This window comes from Larus michahellis, chromosome 1 (assembly GCF_964199755.1).
Source record: "Larus michahellis chromosome 1, bLarMic1.1, whole genome shotgun sequence".
In the NCBI taxonomy this organism is placed as follows: Eukaryota; Metazoa; Chordata; class Aves; order Charadriiformes; family Laridae; genus Larus; species Larus michahellis.
Genome location: NC_133896.1, coordinates 92,226,996 through 92,248,286, shown reverse-complemented (window position 1 = coordinate 92,248,286; position 21,291 = coordinate 92,226,996). Strand labels below are relative to the sequence as shown.

General features: G+C 41.6%; 1 protein-coding gene across 1 annotated transcript in view; it reads left to right on the top strand.

Annotated features, from left to right (window-relative positions):
• The first annotated feature begins 1,263 nt into the window (after nt 1-1,263).
• CASR (calcium sensing receptor) overlaps nt 1,264-21,291 on the top strand; it is a 79,187-nt gene continuing 59,159 nt past the window's right edge. Inside the window, exon 1 of the mRNA XM_074572803.1 lies at nt 1,264-1,337. The gene's annotated coding sequence lies outside the window, so the exon portion shown is untranslated. The remainder of the gene's footprint in view (nt 1,338-21,291) is intronic.

Sequence of the window (21,291 nt, the reverse complement as noted above, 5' to 3'; positions counted from 1 at the left end):
TTTATCAAAATTAGCTGCATCTTAATACATGAAACGCTGTCTGAGGACCTAGGTGACTTTAAGTCCATTGATAATTCTGCAATAATACATGGACTAGGCCGGTACCAAAGTTAGGTCTCACAGATCTTCTTCAGAAGTAAAGGTCTCTGTCACTTCTTTGGGGGGAAAAGTACAATACACTTTTAATACATACTGAGTATCACTCTCATCATCAGTACATTGCAACTTTAACAATACTTTTGTTGTTATTATTTGGGAAATGAAAACTGGAGACTCTCAGGACAGATCCAGAGCACTAGGATTGGTCACTAGAATGACACTAGAATCTGAGTATAGGGCTAGGTGCTACTTTTCCTTAAAACAAAAAAAACAAACCAAAACATTTTATAAGGTTAAGAAATTTCAGATATAAACTGCATAATGATCCTAAAAGACAGTGTTGCTCTCAACCAACGCCGACAGATCTTTGGATGTGACAAGCAGTGTAATAATATAAGTGCTAGCAAATAATGATGAAAACATTTCGTTCTCTGCATTTCAGTTCTTAAGATGGAAATAAATTGGCGAGTATAGCAAGTCTGGAGCTGTACATATGCGCACAACCACACAACAGTACAGCATGAGCTGAGGATTTTCTGCTTCAAGAGATAGAGGACTCTGGTATCGTTACTGCATGGGGCTCAGCTACCAGGGAACGGCATAAAATAGAAGGCCAGACTTTTTCGGTGTGAACTGGAAGAAGACCTCATCCTTGGTAAGGAAATTGGGGCAGGGATGCTTTCCCTCCCCGCAGCAGTGTCCCCACAGCCGCAGGGTTAAGAACTCGGGTGCCGGCCCGTCGAGTGCCGCCGCACGGGGAACCACCAGAGCCAGGCAGCAGCGCTCGCACCACCGCCGTACCCCCGAACTTGCACGCCGAGCAGCCCAGCTGCAGGAAGGTCCATGCAGAGGTATCCGACGTTCCTGCACCTCCTCGGGCGGTATCCGCGATGCCCTGACCGGGAACGCCGTGCCCGGGAGCAGCGGGGCGGCGCGGCGCGGAGCGGGGCGCGCCCGGGCGGGTCCCCGCGGTGGCCGCCGCCGCCCGCCCCGCCTTGCGTGGCCCGTGGGAGCGGGCCCAGGTGCCGGAGGCGGCGGGGAGGGCTGGGACGGGGCTCTGGCCAGGGGTTTCTCTCTCCCCCACCCCCTCCTCCCCTCGCCGCCGGTTCCCGTGAGGCTGCAAGTGCCGCCGCGGCAGCTGGGGGGCCGGCGGGGGATGCTGCTGCCGCCGCCCTGCCCAGCGCCGGAGTAAGGGCAGGAGCTGGTGGCGGCAGGAGCAGCCCCGGCGGCGGGACGAGGTGAGCGGGGCGCGGGGCCCGCGGGGCAGGTGGGTGCGTGCCCCGGAGCGGGAGAGGGGCCGGGGCCGGGGTCGGGGTCAGCGCCGGGGGGGCAGCGCTCCCGCCGGGTCCAGCCCGCCCGCGCTGGGGGCGCATGGGGAAGGGACGGGGCGCAGCCTGCGGGGTTCGCGCCGGCGGCGAGGAGGGAGGGGAGAGAGCCCGCGGTGCAGCGCCGGGGTCTGGCTTTGGGGGTGCAGAAAGCCAGAGGAGCAGAGCCCCCGGCGAGGGGGGATTTGGGGGGGTGGAGGAATGCGAGGGCGACGGGGAGCCAGGGGCATTTCGGGCTGAGCCCGGCCGGCCGCGCCGGATGCAGACGTAATTCCACGGAGGGACCCCTCCACTTCCCCTCCCCAAATCCTGGGCAGGGTGACTTCTGATACATGTAGGATCAGGCAAAAGGAGAAATTTCAGTAAAGCTCAGAAGTGTTTTCTCTGGCTGAAGTTATCTAGCAATAATATTGAGGGGAAGAGCAGTAATTCATAACAAAACTTGAAGGAGCAACAGGTTGTTTTACTGAAATCACACGCGCTGGGAAAAAAAATCACCTCAAGTGGTCCTGATAGAAAACGGCTAATAGCAGTATCGTGCAAACTGATTTATAACACAGTTAGGAGTTCTTGGAGCTCCTAGCACTACTCAAAACAAATTTCACCATATGTCTGAAGAGACATTCTAAACACTAATTAATCTGTCCTTAAAATCTTCATTTTTACTTATGTGGATACAGGATATGATCCTTAGATTTACTTTCATATGTTTGTTTGAAGTGTTTCCCTTTTGACTGATGTTTTCCCTACTTGAAACAGGTTGTCTATTATGCACAGCCCTCCTGCTTACTGTCAGGCTCTGTGCCCCAAAACCAGCTCTGTGTGCCTTTCTGTGCAGCCCTGGTGCAAACTAGAATTAATCCTGCTGGACGCCCTGGGCTGGATTCAGAGGGGCCAGGGGGCAGTAGCCCTACATCTGCCAGCCATGCCCAGTGCAGTGCTCCTGTTTGGTCATGTGTGTGGGGGAGAGCGGCTTTGCAGGCTTTTCCTGATTTCCCCTTTCGAGTAGTGTCTATCACAGTCAGGACTTTTTTTGCCTCCTACTCGAGTTTCACCACCTGGTGTAAATGCACAGAGGATGTGCTGGGAGGGGCAAGGTCAGGGGAGTATTAGTGAGGCGTTGCTACGGCTATTTCCCAGGCAGCGTAGTGTCCCTGAAAGTGTTTATGCTAATTGTGGAAATTAGAGCCCTTAACTCGATTTCTTGATTTAGTCTGGGGCTGAGCAACTGTGAACTCTTTTCACTTACTGCACTACTCTTCTTGCCTCACCATGCTGCAGGACTAAGCTCTTCTTTCAATGAGAAATGCAAGTTCCAGCCCCCCAGACAGGATCCAGTTCTGTTCCCTGTGTGTTCACTGGGGTTTGGTCATTGATCCAAGTGTTGTGAAGTCTGGGTACATCGTCTAGTTGTGAGAGTGGAAAAAATTAGTGGGATGATTATTAGGAATATTTTTGCTGAGGTTTACTGAGTGGTGGTGAAGGGATCTGATGGCTGTTCAGACGGAACACTGTTTCAATGACTAGCTTACATTTAATTAATGTAACTTTTTGAAAAATAGATAGTTTTAAAGCAGATTAATTATGGCAGGTTGGTGATGAGAAGGCAAACAGAACATCCCAAAGTAATTTTTTTTATTCTAGGACATGACATGGCTGATATTTGGGATCATATATAAAATTATTAGGGTAAGCCCAACTCTGTGCCCAAGTGTGTGTCAAATCTCACCACAGTATTTGACACCAAGTGCCTTACCTGTAACCTATGAAAGAGGCTAGTGATGGAGTGGTTGGCATGCTGGCAAAATTTTGACATCATTCTCAAAGTAGCAATAAAGCAATACTGACAGAGAAGGTTGTGCAGTTACCTCCTGTGCTAAACTTTATGGCTCAATGAAAGAATCCAGATCCCACTTCTGTCAGTATGACACCCTTTGCGCCATTCTCAGACCATGGTACTTTCTTGATATTTGATAAGCTTGTTAGAATTAACTTCCGAAACATAAGCAAAAATGTCTAGTGAGACAGTGAGAGCTCTTTCAGTTCGTTCCCATTTCATCTGCATGTTGGTTGCAAACTGTTGCATCTACTGTTGGTTGCAAACAACCTCTTCTGCATAAGTTGATAGGCTTTCTCAGTCACTTATTAACTGCAAGAGTGAGGAATGCTTTACCTGCACTAATTTGTGCCAACGCTTGTAAGAACATTATTGACACTCAGGTAGACTGAGGGGCGCATTGACAGAGTGATAGCTTCTCTGCTGATGTATCAGGGCTAATTCTGTATAAGCACATTTTTTGTTCAGCTGAGAAAGTTAGGGTAGATGAACTGCTCAGCTCACAAAGTATGAGAGATTGTAATCTCTTCATGCATACATGAAATGCTAGTGAAGGGAACACGATCCAGTGACTTAATTGTAAAAATGATTCCAGAACCTGTTCTGGGCTTGAACATTGACCTCAGGCAAATAATTCCCTTTCAGTTTTACAGTTTCAAAAGTGGGGATAAGAACCGTGCCTCCCAGGGTCTTAGAAATGTCTTGTTTAGAAACAGGGATTTCTGAAGCACACTGGAATTTCCATGCAAAAAGCTCTGTGTTGTTGTAAGGTATGGGTACCATATGGGAACAGGCAAAACTCAGGGGTTCAAAAGTTTCTGATCCCTTTTCCTGCCATTTTCAGGAGGGTTCAACTGGCTGTTGTGGTCTGTAGGGTCAGGCAACCACTCTTCTGTTCTGCAGTCTTAAGGTGGACCTTATAACTAGATCCCCTGTGCCTGAAACTGATCTAAACTAGCTTTATTGATCTAAACCCATTTTGGAGTAGGAGGGAAAACATGCTACTGAACTTGATAAATTCTATTTGTTAATAGTTAGTTTGCGGTACTTGGGGCTGGCATATTAACCTGTCTGCCTACAGTGCCTAGCACTGGGATAGAGACTACCTGCTGCTCAGTACTTCGGTGGACAAGATACTGAACACCTGGGTGAGTGTCTAATATGGGTATGGCAGTTAGTGAGTGCCTGCGTTCTGATTTTTGCCTCTTGAAAAACGTGTGTGTATGAGGGGGAGAGGGTTAAACACAGCTGTGACATTGCAGATATAGATATGCAATGTTCTCCTGTGCAGAAGGTGAGGGCCATTGTGCTATGTCTTAGACTCTGGAGGTATATTTGAACCATTACTGCTCGGGACTTGTCGGAGTGCAAGTACTCATGGTTAATGGTGGCACTTTACATGCTAACAGTGACCATTCCAACACATTGCACAGGGAATGGGAATTTGTAATGACAGATACAAAAAGAAGAAAAAGAAGACAGAGAAAAGAAAGAAGGATGGGGAAAGAAAAAGGAGCAAGGGTGGCAGTAATCCTAGCAAAGGGAACATTTTCCAGTAAGCAGTTCTGAATGTGATGTAAAAAATAACAACTGAAAGTTTTATTTTACTACACAGAGCCCAAATTCTTCCTTTGATCTCTGTACAAGCTTCCTTTTGGCATCTGTGGGAGATCGGTGGAGAGAGGGGAGTGTATAGTCTTGAATTTATGATGCAGTCCATGGACAGTCATGAAATGGAATTCAGTTCTCTCCAAAAATTAATACATAGCTGTGAGTCAACCGGAAAGGGACACTCATGGTCCTGAAATAAATGATAAAAATCGGGCTATTCACAGACATCTCACAAACAAAATAGTAGGTAAGTTCTCTGAGTGCTCTGTTCTTTGCAGCTAGACTGCTGGCATATATTTTAAAAAATTAATTCAATGTCCATGCTACTGTCTACAGGAATTCCTTAATAGACTTGGTTTGTGTAATGGTTTACACAAGTACTATTTTTGAGACTTTTACCAGTATTCAGCATCTAGAAACTGTTATTTCAGCTTAATAAGTTAGGAACACATTAAGTGACCTCTAATGAATAATAAATTCTCTGCAGCACTTTCTTAAATTATGGGATCGGTTTAGTAAATTTTGCTAATTACACTTACTACTTAAAAATAGCAATATGTGAGCTTGAAAAGATACACCAACCTCTCTGAGCAAACCGAATACACAAGAATTCATAGAACTTAAGATAGCTGATTTCAGGATTTTTTTTCAAGTGTTTATCACAAATAATCAACATGTACATCTATTCATCTAGAGAAAGCTTGCTTTAACTTGAACGAGTTTCACATCTGATGCTTCTGTTTACTCATTGTGCTGCTGCTATACTTGGACACTTGATATCTTGAATTAAAACATTGGGAAACCAGGGGCTTTGGGTTCCTTTATGTACATCTTCCAGGAAACAGAACATTTAGGAGCAACCCAAAGCAAAGTTGAACATCAAAGTGTCACCATAAATCATCCCTGCTATAAGAAGTTTTCTGCCTGCTTTCTGCCTTCAGTCAGCAAGTCCTTCCAGCACCATGACACTGCTCAGAGGTGTCTGCTGGGCTTTACAAGCAGTAGGGCTGCTGACCTGTTAATGTTACCATTACTTGTCTCCACTTAAGAGGACATCTCATAAACCAGAATAGTGGTCTACAGTATGCTCTGCAAACAGAAAGGAGAGAGCTGCTACCTACCATAACCAATGAAGTTGCCTCAGGCAGATGAGGTTAAGGAGATGAAAAACATTTCATCTTTCCATTTCCCGTCATCATCTCCTCAAGGCAGAGCTTAACAGATGTAGTCCTTTTCTCCAGGAAGCACCATCTAACTTGTATTTTCTGCTTTCTGTTCTCTGTGCTCTCTTTTTATCTTGTAACCTTAATCTTCTTGAGAAGGGGACATTCGTTCCCCATTCCTGTTTTTCCACCCTTTGACTCACCAACGGCCTGGCACCATTAATTTAAGCATTTGCTTGTGAAGTTTCTTTGTTTGAGAACTGTCTGTGCTAAAGGAGGACCACTGAAGACAAGTTGTTGGAGGAATGTAAAATTATGGGGAGATTTCCTCCAGTCACATTACTCCTGGTCCTGTAGTACCAATTGGAAGCATCAGGAGGGGATGGCAGTGGGAGCAATCTGACTGTTTCAGTGAATGTGCAAGAGATCTGTGTCTCTTATGCTGGTTCTTAGTGTCAAAGCATTCAGCAAACTCATGGCTGTGTTCACATGGTCCATTGCACAAAAGTCTCCACAGAGACAAGGCAGAAAGGGAAGTTGAGGTCTCGTGGTGATGGGGTTCATCAGTGAAGTTACAGATTAGGGACTGAAGTAGCGGATAGGTTGTTCATGCAGTCTTCTACTTAAATTCTTCTTTGAGAAGCCTGAACTGATCTAGAGCTTGCAGACAGTTTTGTTGGCACCCTTCCCTCTTCCCAGAAAGTTCAAGTACTTTTGAAGTACACAGTGAGTGCCATTTCAGGTACACAGCAGTATGGTGCCTAGCTCACAGCTGCTGTGCCTCAGAAGAGCAAGGATCTTTTGTAGGTCCTGTGTCAGGCCTGCCAGACTGGTGCAGTTATCTCTTATATTCTGGCAAGGTACAGTGTAGGCAGGTTTAAATGTCTAGTCTGGTGCCTCAATAGTTGGTGCTTGTGGCAGAGATTGCCTCCTTATTCCCATCTTCTTCCACCTTTCACCTCATGGCTGTCACAGAATCACAGAATCACAGAATGGTAGGGTTGGAAGGGACCTCTGGAGATCATCTAGTCCAACTTCCCCTGCCAGAGCAGGTTGCACAGGAACGCGTCCGGGTGGGTTTTGAATGTCTACAGAGATGGAGACTCCACCACTTCCATGGGCAGCCTGTTCCAGTGCTCTGCCACCCTCAAAGTAAAGAAGTTCTTCCTTGTGTTTAGGTGTCTTTGGCACACACAGTGCACGTTTCTGCACGGTTCTTTGATGCCACTTGAAACTCCATTGTGGGAAGCCATGACTAAATGGGTCCACATGTATCACACAGTCCGCTATGGTAGCTGCTTTCAAGATGACCTATTTAGCTGTATGTGTTTTTAAATATTTTGAACATATCATAATTGGTACTCGTTAGGAACTTCTGACTAACCCTGAGCAACACAACTCTCCAGCCCTGCAACAGCAATCCAGTTTTCAGATCTCTCTTTGTTTACATTTTAGAACATGTTTTACATTTAGCATTTTAGAAGGAATTTAACTAAGCTGTACCTAGTCTACACCAAGGAGTACACTCTACACTATGCACTGTTGCAGCTGTTCAGATGCCATTCTTTCTACGCAAGTGTTTTGAAAGTAATTTGAATTGCGGAGGTAGTTCCTTCCAGGAGACTTTGTATCGGAAAGACAATGGTCTGCTGAAAGGACAAGTAATCTACACCACGTTTAAGTCCCACAGATATTTTATGTCTTCTGCATAGCCATATATTTTGCAAGACTGTCATATTCTTGCACAAATGATAAAATATCAAACCCTGCTGATGAGTTTCCTCTATTCACTGGCCTTCAATCTAGGGAAAACGCACAGATTTATAAACTGAGCTGTAATCCTAAATCTTCTGCTGCCTGTATTTATTATTTCAGGGAACCTCCCTACCGTCCTTACCTTACCTGAGGGAGGCAACTGTAATTCTCCTGTTTTATGTATTAGAGACTGAAGGGCCTGGATCCAGTTAGTGAATGACAAACAGGGTATAAAAGTCTGGTTTCTAAACAACAGAAATAAATTCCACCTGTTGCACCATAATGTCTTTTAAATACATTACTCCATATGATACCCTTGTCTAAAGCATTGTAATAAGGATATGAACATTAATACCAACAGTGGTGTGTGAATGTATATATGAATGTATAAGCATGAATTTTGATATGATTTAGACTTGTGTCTGTAACAAACATACTGATAGTGGATTATGCTTCTTGTGCTTCCCAGCATAGTCTTAGGTTGAGTAGTTGTAGCAGCTAGCTAAGGTACAATTACTGCTGCTTCCATTTCTCAGGAAGCGGTGTTGCACAGTTAATGGTCTCTGATGTGTCATGTCCCTTTTCATAGACATTTGCATACCTAAGCCTTTGAAAGCAGTCGTCAGTCAGAAAGCCCTGCTTGATCTTATGGAGAAGCCTTTACCCTCCCTCCTCCACAGTTAGATCAGAGCACGTACTTAGAATATGCTGCCTGGGAGCTTTCAGTTGAGAGCTTTGAGCAGTGTCTCTCTATGAATTGGTGCAGGAGGCACAGTGTCAACCCTCCAGTCTTAAGCAGCAGCTGGATTACACTTTTGAGGGTGTAAAAAATCTCTGTGCCTAAAGTGGGTGATGAATATCTCAAGAATCTTTTAAGGACCTGAATTTTAGTTCCTCAGTGTTAATAACTGTAATCCCTCCCTCTTCTGGAGTGTGCAACATTTACTATATTTGTTTCGCTCTACTTAAGCACTGAAGTTTTGGTTCACAGTCATGAGAGCTAGAAGTGTTTAATTTCAATGGAAAACTGAGGTTCACATGAAACCACATGGGCCCTGATCACCAAAGTCATAGCTACCTTCTTGCTGAGTTTGTGCTGTGACCACAGATGCATCAGTAGCTCTGTGGTTGGAATCTCAACAGGAAGGACCTGTCGCCATATGGTGGAAATAGCCAGAATGAAGCAGATTTAAGTTTTGGGAGTTGTTTTGCTGAGGTTATTTCCGATGCTTTCATAGAGTTTCAGTTTTCAATTGAGGCTATGAAGTATTTTATAAACAAAGAGCAACACAAATTGGCCACAAGGCACTTTTAACGGGAAGGAGTTCACTGCATCCAGAAGTATCCATACATACTGCTCAGTGTCATAGGTGAACAATATGGAGAGAAGAAGCGCGGTGATTGTCCTTGTTGTTGGATGCCCTCTGTGCAGCGATAGAGCTGAAGGTGGTCAGGCAGGGGCCTGGGTCTAGCCATTTTTCAGTATTTGTCAAACTGGAACTGCTGTAACTGAAGTAGGACGTCTGTCATATCATCGGCATCAGACAAGGTAGCTGGCAGTGCGGTGCTATAAGAGATGCTGCAGCGGTAGCATTGAAACCAGCAGTAGTGAGAGGGTCTGGAGCAGATGTGGAGATCTGACAAGAGGCAGTGGTGAGGTGGGAGTAGAGGCAGGCAGGGCGCTGGCACTGCCCACTCTCTTACAGACCTGCCTAAGTGAAATGTGGGAAGAACTTTGTCCCCTGCGTAGCTGTGGGAGTGAACAGGGTCAACGAGGTGAAACAAGGGACTGTGAGGCTGAGTGCTCCTCATTTGTTATTTGCATGAGGATGACATGCTTTTTCTATATAATGCTTGTTTCCTTTCTCCCCTAATAAACTAGTTATCCCTTGCTTTGCACATCAATGTGATATTTGTAGAAATAGACCTATTGTCTGTTAATGACACTGAGGCATAGCACGTGATTTCCATTATTCTAGGTGGGGACTATTGCTGGTGATAGTTGTGTATATTTTTTAAAGAACTTTTAGGTTGATGACAGTGCCTGGCAAATGACACTAAAGATCCCAAGATAGAATATACACAGTCATAGTTAGGGCGTTGACATACATACTGTCCTCTGAATGATGTCCTGTGAGAAGAGACTATCGACAAAGATTATTATTGAGGAAGAGATTATTTTCATGCCACTATATAAAAATAATTTAAATAACTTATTCTGAAATTGCTTCTTTTCCTGAAAGTTTTATAGTTTTGCCAAAATATCTTTCCTAATAGCAATGCCATGATATTGTTAGTGTTTGCAGTTTTTAAAGTGAAATCTTATTCTGGGAGGTGATTTGTAGTAGTCCCATTTTCTTATTCAATACGCCTGTTGCCATATTTATCAAGGTGATAGCTGCAGTTACTGAAGACTAAAACAAATCTTGAGCACTGTGGTTTCTATTAACATCGCAAAACCAGCGGAGCTGACACAACGATTTGTATCCTCTCCCTTCATGTGCATTGCCTAGAGAATTACTGACTTGTAATTGAGAAACGTTGACAGTTGTGCCAACAAACCGGAGGATACAGAAGAGTGTAGGTGACACTGAGGGCACAGTTTGTTCTGACGGCTTTCTGTTGCTGTTAGCAATTTGCAAACTGGCAAGTAAGTTTGGAGGGATGGCCATTAAAAACAATAACATCTTGTAAATTATAAAGAATATAGTTGCGTGCAACACATGTGGAGTATTAAGACTTTGTTTTTATAGGCACATTTTGAAACAGCCGTACATTATAGGGCCTTGTTTGAAAGCTCTGCTTGTAGTAAATCACAGCACATTGAAATAGCTGTCTCAGAAATGAGAAAGGTTGGCTTGATTGAGCCAGGATTTGAACATACAATTCCAGACAGTAAAAACAGTTGACAACAGCTTGGCATCTACATACTGTCTTTCATCCAGAGATCTAAAAGAGCTTTTAAAAATGTCTAATTACAGCATAATGGGTTCCCATTTTGTATCAAGGATTACCAAAGTAGAAAAAATACACGACTACAATTTTCAGGTTGGGATTTGTATTGTTGGGTACTGACATTCATATTATACATTATACTTCATGTTACTGATCTAAATATGGGTGTAGGTAGCAACTTGCATTCAAGTTTGAAAATTATCTGATTTCCAGGCCCAAAGATGAAAAGGTGGAATTTTTGATGAGCATATAAAACATTAAAAAGCCTAAATTATTTTGTTTCTCACTGGGACATGTCCTCTTAAATTTCTTTTTTGCTTTTGATAATTTGTCTCTGACTTCAGCCTGTAGTTGCCAGCTAACATATCTCTGTGATGTTTACACTAACATTATGCAACCTTCTTCAGAAGCAAAGCAACTACAAAAATTATTCAGGGAACAGTACAGGAGCAATAACTAGGAAGGAAAAAAAAGTCATAATTCTTAGTTAAGCATGTAATGCAGCTGTGCCGATGTGTACCTAACAATGCACATTTCCTCCTAAATGAAATATTTCATGTGAGCAAGAGTTCATATCCTGGTGGGCAAAGGGATTATGAGATACATACCTCTTAATTAAAGGAACACAGTTTCACTAATACAGCTGGCAGTGGGGTTAGATAACTCATGGCTCTAATCTTTTCCTTTCAATACTGTGGACTGATAGAAATTTCAGGTGAACATAGTACCTATGGGATCTCTCTGCTTTGCCTGTGTGCTTTGTCCAGTTTAAATCTTAAGTGCTCTCATGTTAATTTTATGGTAAATTAATGGTTGATTTCTTGTTTCATCCAAAAAGGCCACGGAGTCCAGTTTTTAAATTGAGACATTTCTAAAATCCAGAGAACTGTTTCCTCAGTACCTGCCAGCTCCCATAATGTTTCCTGTACCTGGGGAAAATACCTGTGGGAATTAAAGTTCACCTTTTCCCAATGGTCCTCAGTTACCAAAAACTGTGTCAGAACCACAGGCAAGTGGGTGATACACAGAGCGGTCCTGTAGCTATACGGCGGCATACAGGGCTGGGGCTGGCCTCCATGCTTGTTACTGGATTTGGGTAACTGCAAAGATGGCATAAAGCTATTTTTGTTTCACCTCCTCTGGTCTTATGCCAAGAACAGCTTGGAGAATCTGGGCATGACTTGTACAGCAACATTTACTTGTGTGTAATTGTTCTTTGCAGCACATAGTCCCTTCTCAGTTAAATGTTTAAGCTAGGGGTTGTAACAGATGCCTAGATTCATTGCTTTTGGCTATCTTTATTTTTTTTATTAATAAAGTCATAAAATCCTTATCTGCATGGATTGTGTAAATCCATGTGTAAAAAGGCAAAAAAGAAATCCCTCTTCCACTGCTTATTTAGTTTGTGAAGCCCACTGCAGTCCTGACATCTGTTTAACACTGTGCATGTTTACAGTGCAACTGAAATGGTTTAGAGTAATAATTGCACATTAAAATATACAGATATCCTCACTCTGAACAAAGTCCAAAAGTATATCAAATGGCAAACCGTATCCCAACTCTTACTCACTATAGCTCTATTTTTCCTAAATGCCTGAAGAAACAGAAAGATCTTGGCGTTCCTCTGCTGCTTGTTAAATGAACTATCCTACATACACTATCTTCTTGAATCATTTCTTCAGAAATATTCTGCATGCTCCAAGACTCTACATTGATACATATAAAATTACAATAACAGCTGCATGACATGATATTATTCTAGGAATATTGTATGACTGTGTAAATAAAGATTGCGTGATAAGGCAAATCTCAGCTAGTTAAAAAATCAAAAGGTCATTCTCATTCATTCTATACTGAGACAAAAAATGGAAAAATGGATGAATAGATCAGTACAAATTTGAGTTCATGTTGTGGAGCTGAGCTAGTTAATTCTTCAGCTCAGTTCTAGTTCTTGTGCTGCTATGACTGAAGTTATTTCAGCTTATTTAAACAAAATAGCAAAATAATCATTCAGGTTCAGCTGTGATTTGAGGAAAAGCTCCTGCTCCCTGGTTACAGGATGATTTAATCATGTAATCAGATAATTACCAGTTGAATATAGGTAAAATTGATGGCAGGTTCTGGAATTTTAATTAACTTTACAGAGATTTTAATATTTGTTCAGAAATTTGTATCAGGAATGAATTTCCTTTACAGTTCTTCACGTATTGTTCACTATTCCGTAGTCTTTAATTATTATTAGTTTAGAAATTAGAAAGCACATACGCAACTATTGGATCATTTTAAGGTCTCGTGATACTAAATAAAGAAACTGTGTCAAATGTTATTTGAATAACTCTTCTGCACTCACAAATTAGAATAGAGTTTGAACCTTTGTTTGTTGCCTCCTTTTGTTTTGAGCATTTCAGGTATTACAAATGCTGTAGTTACCTGATATTAAAAAAAAAAAAAGGCGTTTAAAATATTTGTACATATAATCATCAAATGAACGCATTAATTTGAGTTTGTCTCATAATTTAGAGATTATGCTAATTGGCACTGAAAAACTTAATCCCATAACAGGGTTTGAATCCCGCTTTCAAAAGTGACTTCAGGTCAGGATTTTCAAGTCATTGGTGAATTTATGCTCTTCAGTGAGCAAAGCAACACTTAAATTTGGCTGGCTAACTGCCTGTCAGATTCTCAATCCTGAATTATAGATTTCATACAGAGTATACTAAAGACCTGGCAAACGATTTGCAGAAAAGAGATAAATGGGGAGCCACGTAGACTACCATGGAGTAAGATGGTAAGAAAAGGGGCTGGGACACTCTTCCTTTCCCTGAAAATTCAAGCTGCGTCCTGTTTTAATCTACTTTCTGACTTCTGATACTGTGCATTTTTCTCACACTGCCCCTAAATTTCCTATTGTCACACCTTTCACACATTGGTAAATTTGATTCAGTCCTCTTGCTGTGTAGTCTGACCAGTGGCAGAGCACGTTTGAGCTCTGCAGGTAAGAGATGTGTTCTTCCGTCTAAATTAAAAGCCCTGCTTCCGAGACCTGAGCCGGGGGTCTGAGCAGTCTGCCAGTTTATGCGGGTGCGTTCACAAACAAAACATCAGGTTCTTGTGGTTCTGTGTGAATAAGGAAGAAGGAGACTGGGGATGTTTTGGATGATCCTGCTCTAAAGGAGAAAGGAGGGTAGGATTTGGCAGAGAAAGTGAGATTATTTAAATCAAATCATGGAATCATATAAAAGTTGTATTGGGGACTTTTTTTTTCAAATATGCGGTACATTTTTGGATCAAAAAGAGGAAGACCCATTTCATAATTGAATGACTGTAGCCTAAAGTGTAGGTGTCTCACTTGTTATGTAGGATGGCCCAGTTCTAGTCTTTCAGCCAGATCAGAGCCAAGTATACCTGGTTGTCTCCAGAAGTTGTGTGCAAGCGCTCACATTGACAATGCCGCTGGCAGTCCTGAGCAATGTTTCTGGCATTTTTGGCTTAAAACTGGGAAAAGTCTAGTTCTTCTGATGTGGAATGGAAAATATATCTTAAGTTCTGGCAGCATTCACTACATGGGGAAACCTTTTTTGACATAGCTTCACTGTAGGGGTGGCTGACGCGTGTCTTTGAAACTCTGTATGATACCTACATGGTAAAGAAATACTTTGTGGACAGATGTAAGCCAATTTTTGGCAAGACTTAGGTTCTCAAGAGTCAGATTTTTAGACTTGAAACATGTGATTAGGAACCTACTGGGCTTTTCCAATGTTCCTAATCACCTAGGTCTTATGGCTTCAGTTTCCAAGTCTGAGGACGCAAGTCTGGAGTGTCAACTGAAATAGCAAGTGACTGTGGTGTGTCATAAACTATTAGTATTTCTTTGATTAAACTGTAGTCCAGTTTGTTCTCTCTCGCTGAATCTCCAATTCTTAGTTTCGGTTGTTAATTTCTTAATTTCCTATTGTTACCAATCATTGTAGCCATCTTTATTCAGCAACGTGTTTTGCTGGAGGTATATCAGAAACAGGTCTATATTTATAGGTGTGTGTGTATATATATATATATATTTATAGGTCTATATAAGACACTCTGGCTTAGGGAAAGCCAAACTAACTACAATGGTTGATCCATTTTAATGTGTGTCAAATACATTAACAGTAAATGATGCTTAAATGGATGCTTGTCTCAAGGCCTGAACTTCTTAAGGTGATGGACCTGTGTAACTACACTGGTTTGGAACCCATGTCCTTGCAAATGAGACATATTTTTTTCCCTAGAAATGGTGTTGTTTTAAAGCTGCAGGTAAAGACTGCTTTGCTTATTTTTAGTGGGCTGACACGATGCAAACTTTATTCATCATGGCTAGATCCCAGAAGACACAGCAGAGCTGACAGTTTTACCAGCGAGGCCAAAGGCAGGAACAGCAAATTGACATACAGACAAAGACACACTGCTGGAATTGTGTGATTCTAAATACATAAATACATTAAATACCTGAATATAAACATATGCTTATAAATTCAGAAATATTTATCACACAAATACACAAATAAGAACCGTTACAGTGTCTTATTCATAGTTCATGATAGAAGATACGATGACAAACACGTATGGTAAGGGCAGTTGGGTTAAAACTGGCTCACCTTTGAAAAAGGAAAAGCAAGAGTTGAACTTGGGTTTCTGGATTTCAGCAGTGTTCCTCATTTTTTGTCTCCTAAATACAGTTTGAGCATTGTCTCTTCCTAATGGTGTTAACGTGTGCACAATAATTATTATCCCAGCTCAGTGTTTCTTGTTCTGAAATGACCAGAGATGATTTCTGCTGGAGAGAGAACGCAGGCAAGTTATGTAGAGGCGTGGATCCATTTTTTTTCCATGTCTATACATAAATTTTAGTGCTCTTACTGGATTACTGATACTGAAAATAACATGCTCTTATAATATTCCCCACTTACTAATCTCTCACTAAAATAAATAATAGAGATATTTTCTGTCTCTCTAGAAAGCCCGTTGCTGGCTTCCTCTAAACTCTAAAGACGCTTACTGTCCCTTGATACTGATGTTCCAGACAGAGCTATTAGTGCTGGGCCTCCAGACACAGAAATTGAATTTACAGTCTTGATGTTTTAAGGCTTCAAAGAGCTGAAGGGGTGGAGAGAGGCTGGCGTAAAATAGTATACTTCTCTCAGTTTCACTTTTGGGAAATTAAATAAACATTTACAAATAAAATCATGAAAGCTTTTCTTTTCAAATTAGGTCTATAAGCATTAGCTGTTCATTATATTCTCCCACTTGAAAATTGTAGTGAAGAACTATTTGTCTTCCAAGAGTGTCGTGGCAAGGCTTAATTTAATGTTTGTTAGGAAGTCTTGGATCCTTGGAGAAAAGTTATGAGTATGCAGTATCATTATCAGGATTTTATACATAATAATATTCTGTTCTTTTACTGGGGAACAATAATTCAGTCTCAACACGCTCAGTCGTCCACAGAAGAGGTGAAAGCTAATTGTTATCTATTTACTGGCTAGGGAAGCAGAGATTTCTTTTGCTGCATTCAACGTTGCACAAGAAGCAAATACTGAGCAAGAAAGGAAGCTGGCAAGAAATAAGGCATATACAGTGAACACTCAAAATCTTACAGATGTAGTTGTTTACCGGAGTACCTCCTACTACTGTTTTCTTAGCAATGCTTTTGTTGCTAATGGGTTGAGCTCAGAAAGAGGTTACAAATGCTAACGTTAGTTTTGTGCTCTCCTTGATTCCTTGCAGAAGGACCAATAGGGGACCGCTTTGTTTTGTTTGAAATTGTTTCCTTTGGCTTTGCAAATAGCAAGAGAGATGAATATGCTGTCTCCTGAAAATTTAGGAGCAGTCTGCCTTGACATTTTGTGATTTGAAAAGGTGATTGCGCTGAGTCTTTAGCAAGGCTCTTTTACTCTTTTAACAATGTTATCAGACGTGATCAACTAAAACAAAAAAAACTCATGTTGAACAATTTGATTAAAAATTGCTGCTATTAGTCACTTTCTAAATGTTTCTTGCCTTGACTGCTGTGATACTACTTTTTCACTGCCTGTCTGGTATTTTCATAGGGTTTACTAGATTACAGAAATCCAGATTTGCTCACATGCATTTCTGTGGTACACCTTAGGTCTGTCTTTTTAATAGTGGGAAGGGACTGTTTTTTCCGTTGATAGGCTAATTTTAAGAGTATTCACTTTCACTCTGTATTATATTAGGTCTTTTAGCTGGCTGCAAATCTGGTAGACTCGGGCTTAGCAAGGGCGCATTTTGAGTGTTGAATCTGTACAGTCAAAAAGAGGAGAAAATAGGGCATTGCTTTAGTGAGAAGCCTCAGGAGGGTTCGAGAACAAGTTTTCAGGTGCAGAGTTCGCACTTCCCCTTGTAAGCGTGGGTAGCCCTCATAAAAGTGAGCTATCAATGAAATGACCTCTTGTGCATCTATATTTATTCTCCTTTTGAGGCTTTGTCTTTGCTCTATTCAGTTTGTAAGTCAAAACAAAGTATCACACCATTGCTAACACTGCAGGTTTAGCCTGCTATCTGAACATCAAGCCAGGCTTGTTCTGCTTCACTACAGTAGCACCCACAGGAAAAGGACTCTGGATCTGGAACTTATCAGGGTTTTTTGTTTATGCTTGAGACAAGTGTACATGTGACCTAGACTTCAACTTTTACTGTGCTGACACTATAGGAAACACTTCCCTTGTCAGTAAGTTAATATGTCAACACCAGAAGTAGTTACAGCAGTTATAACTAGTGGTTACTTTTTCAGCTGGTTTTCTGGTCATTTTCTTAGATACTCTAAGAGGACTGCCTAAACAGCTGAAATATGACAGCTCTGCTGAGAAGTGAGTTAATTCCTCAACAATCAAAGCTGAGGAATTTTTTGTCCTGCAAAAATCTGCAGCAGAATTCAGAGTCACGTTGTTCTCATTTTGTGACAGTGACATGTCTGTAGCACACTCTATGCACATGTTGGCTTTCAAAAATTAAGCATGAAGCTTGTGTTGTGCCCTGAGGAGCTTTCAGTAAAACTGTCACAGGACATATAACATCACATCTACCCTTCCTTTACCCAAATACTATGCATGTCTTTTGCCGCACATTTACTCAGAAGAAACAAGCCTCTTTGAGTCATGCAGTGATTGCAGAAGAAATATGTCTTATTTTTTGAAGATCTTGTAAATCTATCAAATCTCTGGGTTTAAGTTTGTTGTTTGCATCTCCTTGTGCAAGTCTAGGGAGATAAGAAGAGAAAACAGAGAGTTAGCTGCACTTGGGATTCTCGCCAGTCTTCGTGGGATGGAAAATTCCTTCCTAATTCCATATCTGACTTTAAATTTGACCCTCAGCGTGTGAGCAAGATAGACCAACACATGCACTTCAGAAAAAAAAGATCCTTTGTGTCCTATCAGGACACTGGTGCAACTTTTCCAGGGTCCCAGTCTAGCTGCTGCCAATCAGTGAAGCTTTGTCTTCCCTCAAGCATCCTAGAGTGTGCGGGTAAATTGGGCATCAGAAAAAAGAACTGTCCTCTCCCTCCTGCAGGCTGTCAACAGAAGCCTTGAAACATGAGATTTGGTTATAGAGTTCATCTCAATGCAGAGCTACCAGAAAGATGAGTATGTTGAGCACAATACAGAAAACCACCGGTCACCAGGGGAGAGTTGCAATTTTGTATGTTCCAACATTAGTGGTCATTTATACATTAAAACCGTCATTCTCACTGCAAGATTTTGTATTCTTCACAGTTTTTAATAAACACAGTTTCATTTTACTATCTAGAGGACTGATTGAAAAATATTTAATAGGTTCACAGTGAGATTGATCTCTGAGTGATATCTTTAGAAATGTGTCCACTCGTTGATATCATCCCTTTAACAAAACCTTTGAGATCTCTCCATAAACTAGTTTTGAATCTCTCTATTAATTGCAATTTTTGGATTTGTACGGTCATATGCCTTGGAGAAGTCCATGTTGTAGTCTATATAGTTGCCTTTTTCAAGTCAGTATCTCATAAAAAGAACGGTGGGGTTTTTTTTTACAAGGTGGTTCATATTGTATTTTATCCTCGTTGATTTGTAGAAAGAATGATGACTTAACTCATTTTATTATTGTATCCAAATTGATACTGGGGTACTGTGCCTATAATTTCCTGAGCCTTGCTTCTTTAGTAGTTATTTAATACTTAGGTACACTTACAGTTCTCTGACCCTTTGGAATTTTCCCAGTTTTCCATGAGTTGTTCAGTATCAACACTAGCGGTTCGGAGAACTCCTCATTGAGTTTATGTAAGACTCCAGGCCTGTTGATTTGAAAACATTTAATTTTAGCAGATCTCGTCTCACATCTCCTTTTATTACCTACAGTGAATTTTGTTGTGCTGACGTAATATGGGATGATACATTCGCCAGCTTCATTCCAAGGACAAAACAATGTGCGAAGGACAAAATGTTTATTGGATATTTCCGCCTTTTTTGGATTGTCATTTACAGTTTTATCACCCGCATCTAGCAGTGGGCTCATGGCCAGTCCCAACCTTTTTCTAATATTTATAAAAATATCTTTTTTGCCTCTTTACCTCTGTTAACTATTAGTACTTCCTTTGTTTTATTGGCTTCCCTCATAAATTCCCTGCATATTGTATCTTAGGAATTGTTATTAACTTTTACTTTCCCCTTTCTTCTATGCTGCAAATAGGTGATTTTTAGTATGGTTTTTTGCCATCTTTTATCCCAGACAGTTTTTGATTTAGTATAAATATTTTTTTTGCTTTGAAGTGCATTTTTGGCCCATAATTGGATAGGCTTAACACTTTATTTTACATTTCCCGTTTGACTTTACACTACCAGTCAATTGGACTGACAGTTGTTCTAAACTTTCAAAATCTGTCCTGTTTAAAGCTCCAAGCCTACATTTTGGAACCAGTCCTTTATTAGTGATCGATGATGCATTCTGCTTGCATATTGTAATTGTAACCACATCACCAGTATTGGCGCCTAGGCAATTGCCAGTTCAAGGCAAGCACTTAATACTTCTAGTCCATCAGAAACAAGTCTGTGGCTCAGCTGTTCGAGCTTCCATGGGGAAACTTTTATGTTACCACTACAGCCCCAGGAAACTTAACCGTGATTTTGTTACCTGCCACTTGACAGGTAGAGCACATACTCTTCGCAAGAGCACATCCCTGATAAAACAGTTTATTTCAAGTTAGTAAGGAAATTGTAATAAGAAGTGGGCAGGAAATGTGAGTAAAAAGTCATTATGAACAATTCCAGTGAGATTCCCAAAGGAAGCATGAGGGGTTGCCTGAAAATCCCTGGTTTTTTTTTTCCCCTCCTGCTGGCTGCTTGGTTTTGCGCCATGCTGTTTGCTGCCCCTCTATTGCGCTAGTGGAAATGTTTATAGGGTTGTGCTGAAAATAAAAGCACCAAAAATCAATCAAATTTTTAAAGTGTCCCCAGTGAAGATGTTGGCAGGCATTTACAGCAGGGTCTTCTGGAAGTGGTATCAGCCAAATACCTATGTTTGGAAGTTGTAATACCAGACTGAACGAAGCACAGGATGGTATATTTTGTACTAGTCCCCGGGGCAGAGAGATGAAATGGATATGGGTTGTCCTTTACACACTGGCAAGTATAGCTTTTGTTCTCACTTTTGTTACTTCATTGCTGTATGAGCAGTCTTGTGTCCAGCTTAAGGGGGCTCCATTCTGAGATGTTATAGAGCTCCCCGGGAGAAAAGTCAGTCAGTTAAATACCTGGGAACTCGTTGGGGATGATGAAAGCCCATGAAAAAAAGACCATCAGAAGGGAAGGCTGTCCTTTTCACTGTAAAGTACAATTTGGGTTTATCATTTGGTGAAGGGGAATCTGTTTCATCCCCTGGTCTTGCACTCCTGTTGTTGCTGGAGAGCAGATCCCTAAATGAAGAGGCTCTTCATTTTTTGAAACTCAAAAATGGTCTGGCTTGCCTCCTTTCAGTTCTTTTTCTGAGATTTGCCAAGGGCAGAGGTAGCATTTTGTTCTTTGTGGGGTTTATAGGCTGCCAGGAAAAATTACAGGAGTAGCTCAATAAAGGGCAGCATGGTTTTCCTTTGGTAGGTAGCAAAATTCCTCCCAGCAGAGGGGAAAGCATGGCTAAGAAATGGTGAATGACCATTCATGTTAATCACCCAAGCTGGCAAAGGGCTCCTTCCATTCGGGTGCCTGGAATAGTGATTCTCGTCACTCACCTTTTCTTGTTTCCCCTCCCACGTAGCTCATGAAAGCCCCCATTAACTCTGCCCCACTGAGAACCATGCGGGGATGGACTGAAGCCCTGTGGACACGGGGCTGACTCCCATGGAAAACGTTACTGGAGGTGAAACGCGCATCCAAGTCTGGCCCTCTCCTGACATTTGTTCATTTGCCGTGTTAATCCTGACAGCAGCACAGCCAGTCAGCATGATGCCCTCTTATAAACAAAGATACACATGTAAATGTCTAGTCAAGGTAGAAAATGTGGTGGTTTTTTTTTCTTTTCTATGCTT